We start from the raw sequence: 9,187 nt of genomic DNA, 5'->3' as shown, positions 1-9,187 counted from the left end.
ATACAGTAGCCTGGGTGGCCTCAAGTTTCCCCAGCCGTCCTCTCGTCAGACTCCCAAGTGCTGGTGTTGCAGGCATGGGAAACTAATCATTTATTTGCCTTAAAAGTATCTTCAAACAAGAAGCCTTGGGACAGGGGTTTGTGCATTTATACAAATGTATAAATATATATCGTGTTGCAGTTGAAAATGAGTACATTTAACAGAGTTGGGGAGCTCGAGAGATGGCTTGGCGGTTATGAGCACATTCTGCTTTTGCAGAGAGTTTAGATCCCAGCACCCATGTCAGGCTGCTCACAACTGCCAGCAACTCCAGCTCCAGGGGATCTGATGCCCTCCTCTGGCCTCCAAGAGCACTAGCATACATGCACGCACACAGTGCCCCAAGAGCACTACCATACACACATACACACAAATAAAAATAGCCATTGTAGCCGGGCGGTGGTGGCACACGCCTTTAATCCCATCACTCGGGAGGCAGAACCAGGCAGATCTCTGGGAGTTCGAGGCCAGTCTGGTCTACAGAGTGAGATCCAGGACAGGCACCAAAACTACACAGGGAAACCCTGTCTCGAAAAAGAACCAAAATTAACTAATTAATTTAAAAATAGCTATTTTGAAAATACAGGGGCTGAAGAGAGAGCTGAACATTTGAGTGTATATGGTGTAAGGATTATGTCTTTATTACGTCACCAGCCTGCGATGGTGTCCCAGCCTAAAAAGCAGGCATGCCCTCTCTGTGCTCCCTCTTTCCATACTCTCTCTCTCCCCGTATTCCCTCTATCTTCCACGCGGTCTCTGTCTCTCTCTCTCTCTCTCTCCTAATAAAGCTCTAGGAAGGTAACTAGGTAACTAGGGCTCGTGATTCTTCCGCCACCACAGCATCCAGCGCTCTCTTATGTCAGCGTGGCCGCCATTATAACCAGCATATGGCTCTTGCCGAGGACTCATGTTGCATTTCCAGCATGAAATCCCTACATCAGATGGCTCACAATTGCCTATAACTCCAGCTTCTGGGGGATTCACAGCCTCTGACCTCCAAGGGCACCTGCACTCATGAATATCTAACACCCCACACATATATACATAATTAAGAAAATGAATTGATTAAAATAAAATAGAAACATATTTGACTATAGTGGAAATTCTGAAACTACCATCAAGTGTTTTAATTCTGTGAAGATTGTGTCTTACATTTCCTGAAGTCCACAATTTAAGAATTATTTTAGAGCAAACAACAAAATAGTGTGTGTAGGTGGTGATTCGAATAAGAAATATCCCTATGGGCTCATATATTTGAATGCATAGTCTCCAGGGATTGGTGCTGTTTGAAAGGATTAGAATGATTAGGAAGTGTGACCTTGTTGGAGGAAATGTGTCCTGTAGGCTGGGCTTTGAGATTTCAAAAGTCCATACCAGGCCCATTTTCTCTCTCTCTCTCTCTCTCTCTCTCTCTCTCTCTCTCTCTCTCTCTCTCTCTCTGCCCATGGATCAGGATGTAGAACTCTCAGCTACTTCTCCAGTACTGTCTGCCTACCTGCTACCAGGCTAACTGCCGTGATGATAATGGACTAACCTCTGAAACTGTAAGCAACCCACAATTAAATGTTTTCTTTTATAAGAATTTCCTTGTCATCATGGTGTCTCTTCATAGCAGTAGAACAGTGACTAAGACAGTGTGTTTTCACTGCTTACTGCAGTATATGATATTTAGCAGTTTTCAAAGCAGGAGAAAGTTGGACTGGACCAAGGTTTTACTATCCACCGGGACACTGTGAATGTGGATGAGAATGAGCCACAAATTTGCTTCATGACTCTAAGGCTGGGTGCAGTGACTGATGGCTACCAAGCTTGAGTCTTTGATGTCTTCTTCCCTTCTCTGTCTCTTTCCCCATCATTGGGCACTCTAACGGCACTGGCGTATTTGTAGTCCAATTCCTGGCTTCCTTTGGTTTCCAGACAAAAGGAGCTCCCTGGTCCCAGGTAGAAGATAGTTCCTGTACTCTGTAAGCTGACCTGATTGTTAAAGGAGTGCTCACTCCTGACAGCTGCACGTTGCTCTGCCATGTTTGAAAGGAAACAGTTCTTCATGGCAGGAAGGGTTTGATGACTCTGTGATGGCTGCTTTCTCACATTTTAAGAAATGTTTTCATACATATTATCTGATGTCAAACTAAGGACATCTTTAGGGGTGTTTGCTCAATGGTACAGTGCTTTCCTAGTACATGTAAAATCCTGGGTTCAGTTTAAGTACCTAAAAATGACTCAAGTGTCCCTTATAATGATTTTATTCTTGTCTCTTAGGTGAGTAAATTAAAGCTCTGGTTGCCTAAATCATGTGACTAGCTCTCCCAGTACTACATATTTACTAAACACCAGAACTAGACCTGGAACCCAAGTCTTCTAATTCCTTAATCCAAGCCTATTTTAGTGGTTTGAATAAGACTAGCCTACATAGGCTCATATATTAGAATACTTGGTCATCAGGGACTGGCATTCCTTGAGAGGGATTAGGAGGTCTGGCTTTGTTGGGTAGGTGTGGCCTTGTTGGAGGAAGTGTGTCACTGGGGATGGGCTTTGGGGTTTCAAAAGCTCAACCCAGGCTCAGTGTCTCTCTCTCTTCCTGCCCCCTGTGGATACAGATGTAGAACTTTCAGCTCCTTCTCCAGCACCATGTCTGCCAGCATGTTGCCTTGCTTCCTGCGATACTGATAACAAACTAAACCTCTGAAACTGTAAGCCAGGCTCAATTAAATGCTTTTCTTTTATAAGAAAATTAGGCATTGAGTAAGACAGCTCTGTTTTCCAATGCATATAGACTGAAGCATTATAACATGTTTACTCGGTGCTGAGATGAAGGTTCAGGTGATGGAAAAGCTAAATTAATAACAGCGGGGTCAAAAGTCATAGCAAGCTCTCCAGGTTTTGAAGACACCAAGCCAGTGATTCTCAGTGTGGAAAGCTAGTCCTATAACCGCTGCTTGCCTTGTCAAAGAAACCATGAGAACTCCTCTCTGGTATAAAGGTTATTTAAAACCCTCCAAGCTGGAGTACACCCTATGGGAAACGCTGCTCTAGGTAAACTTGTCCAAGTATGACACAGTGGAAAATCAACATGAAAAGAATATGCTTTGCTATACAAATACTCAGAAACATTAAGAATAGTTCCAAGAATCATACCAAACCTCTTCTTCTGTTATTAAAGCCACTCTCTCAAGCAAAATGTCTGTAGCACAAAGCCAGGTTTGTGTAATTTGTTCGTCTAATTTTTTCCCATCATTTCCTTAGCTTATTATGTGTCTCAAGCCTGGTCTGTAGAAGCAGGATCATTACCTGCTAAAACAAAAGAAATGATTTTCAGAACCAGAAGATTCCATTGAGATCATCAAATCCAGGTTTGCATACTTTTTAAATTAACAAATTCTGTTCCTTGACAATTTTATACGTGCTTATAATGCGTTCCAGTTATACTCCCCTTGATACACCCTCTCTTACCTCCATTTCACTCCATCAATCTCCCTTTTCCCCCACAAATCTGGTTGGTTTTTTTTTCATATTCATGACATTTTGCCTTGTTTTATTTCCCAGAGTTTAACAAGGTCTGTCTGTGTGACCATGAGTTTGGAACTATCCATTAGAGACTCGTGGACTCACTAGTAAGTATACAGCTATATACTATGCCTCCCTCTCTCCCAGAATGCATTAGCTGGGCCTGACTTGTGTAGACCCAGTGTCAATGAGCACACCTACTATGAGTCCATGATTGCCATGGCCATGTGATGCTTAGAAGATGGCGCTTCACAACCCTTCTCTCTGTCTCCTGGCTTATATTGTCTGCTTTCTCTTCTGTAATATTCCCCGAGCCTTAAAGAGGTGGTATAAATCATATAAGTGGGCAGCCATGAGTCTCTACCTTCACCTACCTCCATTCACTGCAATCAGAAGCTTCTCTGGTTATGGCTGAGAATACCCTTTGCTTGCATATGTTAATGTGGATATTCATAAGAAAATTTGATGCTATGTCAACTCAGCTAAGCAGCACGAGTTTACTTCACCTGAGAGCTTAAGACCTCTTTAACCATGAGGTCTTGACTGGGTTTACAGTCTGGGCAAGGATTCCCTCTCATAGGGTGGGTCATACATCTAGTTGGGGAGCACCAATGGGCACATTTGCCTGGCCATTTGTTATTGTAGTTAGGTGTTCCAGAGCTGGGTCAGATAGTTTATGCCTTTTCCTCCCTGGCAGGTTACATGATACCATCTGACACTGTGAAAGCCATCTAACAAAAAGAAAGTGTCCAGCTCAGTTACAGCTTGGTTTACTTATATTTTGTTTTGTTTTGTTTCAGAGCTGAGGACCGAATAGCACTCTACCACTGAGCTAAATCTCCAACCCCGGTTTACTTATATTTTGTATTCAAGATGTCTGGTATCTCTGGCAGTAGAATCATCTCATCTGTTTCTGGTGGACAATCAAGTGAAATTACAAAAGTGTACATTTAGGGGAGGGGCCTTTGAAGCCTCCCTGACCAACAACTCCCATGGCAGGATTCCATACCTGGCACTGGAGTTTTCCTTTAGTGACCCATTAGTTACAGAATCAACATTATTTAGCCATCTGCCACCAAACTTATTTTGTTAACCAGATAGTAGGTGCCCTTCTTTGCTTTCTATCATTGTGATAAGCACCATGACCAAAAACCACTCAGGGAGGAAAGGGTTAATTTCATCTTACACCTTACAATCAGTCCTTAAGGGAAATCAGGACAGGAACTCAAGGCAGGAATTGAAGCAGAGGCCATGGAGGGGTGCTGCTTACAGGCTTGCTCCTGGTGGCTTGTTCATCCTGCTTCTTTATACACCCAAGGCCACCTGCCCAGATATGGCACTAACTACAGTGGGCTGGACCCTCCCACATCGATCATTAATCAAGAAAATGCTCCACAAATTTGCCTACAGGCCAAATCCTTGAGATTCTCTCTTTCCCGATATGTCTAGGTTGTGTCAAATTGACAAAACAAACACACACACAAACAATGGGAACAGTAGGTTTGCATACAGGTTTTTCACAGTCCCCTTCATATTAACTTACACTCTCTCCAGTTGTAGTCCAGAGGGGGCTGAGACTGCGTCTGAGACTTGCAGAACTTGATAGTTATATGAGTCTCCCACATTACTGGTTTCAGTCGCATCAGAGCTGCAGGGCTAAAGGGTCTAAAGAGCCTCTGAGGGTGGTGGTGGCACGTGCCTGTAATCCCAACACTTGCAGGTGGATCTCTGAATTCAAGGCCGGTCTGGTCTACAGAGTTCCAGGCCCACCAGGACTACACAGAGAAACCCTGTCTCAAAGCAAACAAACAAAAATAAAACCAGAAAACAAAAAAGAGAGCAGCTGAAGCTGGCCACTGTGACAGACTCAGGGGAAGCCATAGACTTGGGGAGGTACAGTGTTGTATGATATTTTGTTTGTGTTCTGACAAAATATGAAGCTTGTCTGGAGGTCAGAGGGTGGAGCTGGCCACTAGTTAATCACAGAGGCCAGGCGGTGGTGGTGCACTCCTTTAATCCCAGCACTTGGGATCTCATGCCTTTGATCTCAGCACTTGAGGAGGTGGAAACAGGAATATAAGGTGGGTCTCCCCCATTCAGTCAGAGGATTCATAGAGACAGGATCTGGGAGCCCTATTCAGTCAGAGGATCCCGAGAGGTAAGAAGTGACTGTGGCTGCTCTGCTTCTCTGATCTTTCAGCTTTTACCCTAATATCTGAATCTGGGTTTTTATTTAATAAGACTGATTAGGATTGTGCTTCAGTGCAGTCTCAATTACAGTGGAGATCCTGGGATTGAAGGGGTCATGGAGAGAAGACGCTGAGGCTTGGAATCAGGTGGCAGAGGCAGAGTCTCTGAAAAGAAGCCAGGAGGTAATTTGTGTGGGTGCAGTCTGTAGAGATGTCTGCCTATCAGAGTTGCCAGGACTGTGGGATGGCCACCACAAATAGCAGCAGTTGTGGAGGAGAGCTGGCCTGAGCTTGTAAGATAAGCTGTGTGTTCTGTGAATGACAGAGCCAGAGATGTGGAGCTGTCCAGGCCTTTGGATTTCAGATGATCGTGAGTAAGCCCCTCAGACCTCAGACACTCAGCTACTTTCTCTGTTGGATTTTGATTTTGCTTGGACCTGACTGTAACCATGCCCTGGTTCTGCCCTTTTGTAATAAGAAAATATTTAACTTGCTTTTTATTTTATGAGAGCCTACAGTTCAAAGACTTTGGACTTGTAAAAAGACCTTCAACTTTTAAGTCATTGGAATGTTTAAAGACTGTGGGACTTTTAAAAGTTGGATTGTGTTTTATATTGTGGTATTAATATTAATGAGATCTTGAGGACAAGCAAGAAAGGAAAGCTTACGGTTTCAAAGCAATGTATTTGGGTGTCAAGCTGACAAGGAGTCAATTGTGCTGGTTAGTCATTTCTCAACTTGGCACAAACTAGAGTCACCTGAGAAAAACGGAATCTCAGTTGAGAAAATGTTTCCGTCAGATTGTCTGTAGACAGGTCTGTGAGGCATCGTTGATTAATGATTGATGTGAGAGGGCCCAACTCACTGTGTGTGGGTAGTGTCACTCCTGGACAGACGGTCCTTGATTGTACAAGAAAGTAGACTGAGCAAACCATGAGGAACAAAACAGTAAGCAGTACTCCTCCACGACCTCTGCTTCAGTTCCTGCCTGCAGTTTCCTACACTGCCTGAGTTCCTGCCCTGACTTCTCTTCATGACAGACTACAACTGTAAGATGAAATAAACCCTCTCCTCCCCAAGTTGCTTTTTATGATGGTGTTTATCACAGCAATAGAAACCTAACTAAGACAACATCCACGGATGTGTCTTGGTTTGTTCTTACGTTTTGTGATTGTTGCTGTTGTTCTAAATTTTGAAATTTGGCTTCCTTAAGTAGAATCTTCTAGAGCTCTGCTAAGTCAGGGGTACTTTCTAATACCCCTTCAGGGATTTTACATATAGCCAGTGCCAGTCTAAATGTTTTTTTTAATTATGAATTTATTTCCTGCTGCAAATATCCTCTCTATGTAATCAAATTTGCAAATTCAGATAAAATTAAAAAGGTTTGGTCACCTGTGTAAGATATCTTGACTAGTGATATCTCAGAAATAAAGTACAATTTATAATTGTTGCATGATACTGGTTTTAGGAAAGATTGAGCCTGTATCAAAATGTACATTAAAAATTGGGAGCCACCGAGTTTTAGAACGTAAGCATTTGTCGTTTGGCTTGAACTCTTGCAGGCTTCTGGGTTTTGAAAACCTCTGCTATTGCTGCCTGTGGGGCAGCCTTCTGGCAGCACAGGGCTGTAGATGTAACCAACCGTCTTATTAAATAAGATACACAGAGCCGATTCAGAGAAGAAAGCCAAGAGGTCAGAGCTATGAGCCTCACCCTTCCTGCTTCAGTGATCCTCTTCAGTCAAGAGAGCTCTCCGAAAGGGACCTACTTCCTGTGTGTATGTCTTTATATAGTCTAGCTGTTCTGCCTTCTCATTGGTTGTAAACCTAAACACGTGACTGCCTTGTCACTGCCTGTATGTACCACCCTCCAGGTCCTTAAAGGCGTGCGCCACCGCCGCCACACACTTGCTATGGCTCTAATAGCTCTGACCCCCAGGCAACTTTATTTATTAACATACAATTAAAATCACATTTCAGTACAGGTAAAATACCACCACACAGGGCTCAAAGGAAAATCCACAAAGAATGAGCTTACTAGACTCTTATCTGAGGGGGTTAGGGAAAAAGACACTCACACACTCTCTTGGTGGTTTCCTTCAGACCTTTCTTTATTCTTCTTTTGCATTCTCTAGTCTTTATTTACCTGGTGATTTCCTTCTCTCATTCTTGATGTTCTCCTTCTAACTCTATCTTTATTCTTCATGTTTTCCTTCTAATTCCTTCTAACTCTCTCATTCTTGATGTTTCCCTTCTAACTCTCATTTCTGATGTTTTCCTTCTAGCCCATTTTAACTCCCTTTAACTCTATCTCTGTTTTTTTTTTTCCCTTACAACTTACATACCCCAGCAAAATCTTTCAGGCAATATAAAAATTACAATGTGGTTACGTTCTGTTTTTCAAGTGAATGATTACAATGAATACAAAACAAACAGTAAAAAATAGCATATTTTCCGTATCCCTTACATGATTAAACATTTTACATATTGCAGGTGAAAACAAATTATCCCAAGAACCTACATACACTCATACCCAAGTAACTTGTTATAGATTAACTGTGTGGGCAAGCAAGGTATTCTTTCCAGTCAGGTCTTTTACTGGCAGGCTGCATTTTGCAGTTACAAAGAAAGGGCCAATTATTTTATTACTTATCTTGAAAGGTAATCTTATAAGGAATCTTAAAGAAATCAAAAACCTAAACTTTTATATATGAAAACAAATCAGTCAGCTCTACTTTAAATCTTTAGGGATGCATACCAACTCATCAATAGTTTTTTATATCAGGAGATTGAGGGCAAAAATGGGTACAAGGAATTAATCATCACCTTTTATCAACCAATCCTAGCAAGAAAAGTGTGTCAGCTAGTAATAACTGGGCTGCTTTGTTCTTGTTCCCTGACCTTAAAGAGTTCCTCACTCAACTACGTGCCTTTCAAGACTTTAGATTATCTTCTTGGGTTTTTCACCTCAAAGCTATTTGACAAAAATATCTTAGTCTAACTTTAAGCTATTTTAAAAGCTTTATTTGAAACCTATGAACACACCTCCCAACACTACGATTAAAAAAATTTAAGCTAGCTGGGCTAAGTGGGACTCAATTGTTTTTCTTAATCATTAAGCTAAGCCACAGTCTATACAGCTCCTCAACAGAGACTCATGTGTTACAGCAGTGCGATACGTCCTTGTTTATATTTTTAACCATCAAAACTCTATTTAGACTAACATTATTATTACCATTTAGGCAGTACAGCTTAAGAAGAAATCACCTTCATAATAATCCACCCATTAAAAATGTCCAGTAGAGCAGGGTGTTTCATGAGATAAGCACACTACATTACAGGCAGTGGGGATCTCCCCACACCATTCACACCATGCCAGATACTAGAGAAAGACAGCAGAGCAAACATGTGAAGGCACAGCAGAAGCAAAAGACATACCAGGGTCTGTGATCT

Source organism: Peromyscus eremicus, chromosome 8b (genome assembly GCF_949786415.1).
Source record: "Peromyscus eremicus chromosome 8b, PerEre_H2_v1, whole genome shotgun sequence".
In the NCBI taxonomy this organism is placed as follows: domain Eukaryota; kingdom Metazoa; phylum Chordata; class Mammalia; order Rodentia; family Cricetidae; genus Peromyscus; species Peromyscus eremicus.
The sequence above is the reverse complement of the archived record's forward strand: the minus strand, read 5'-3'. Positions refer to the sequence as shown.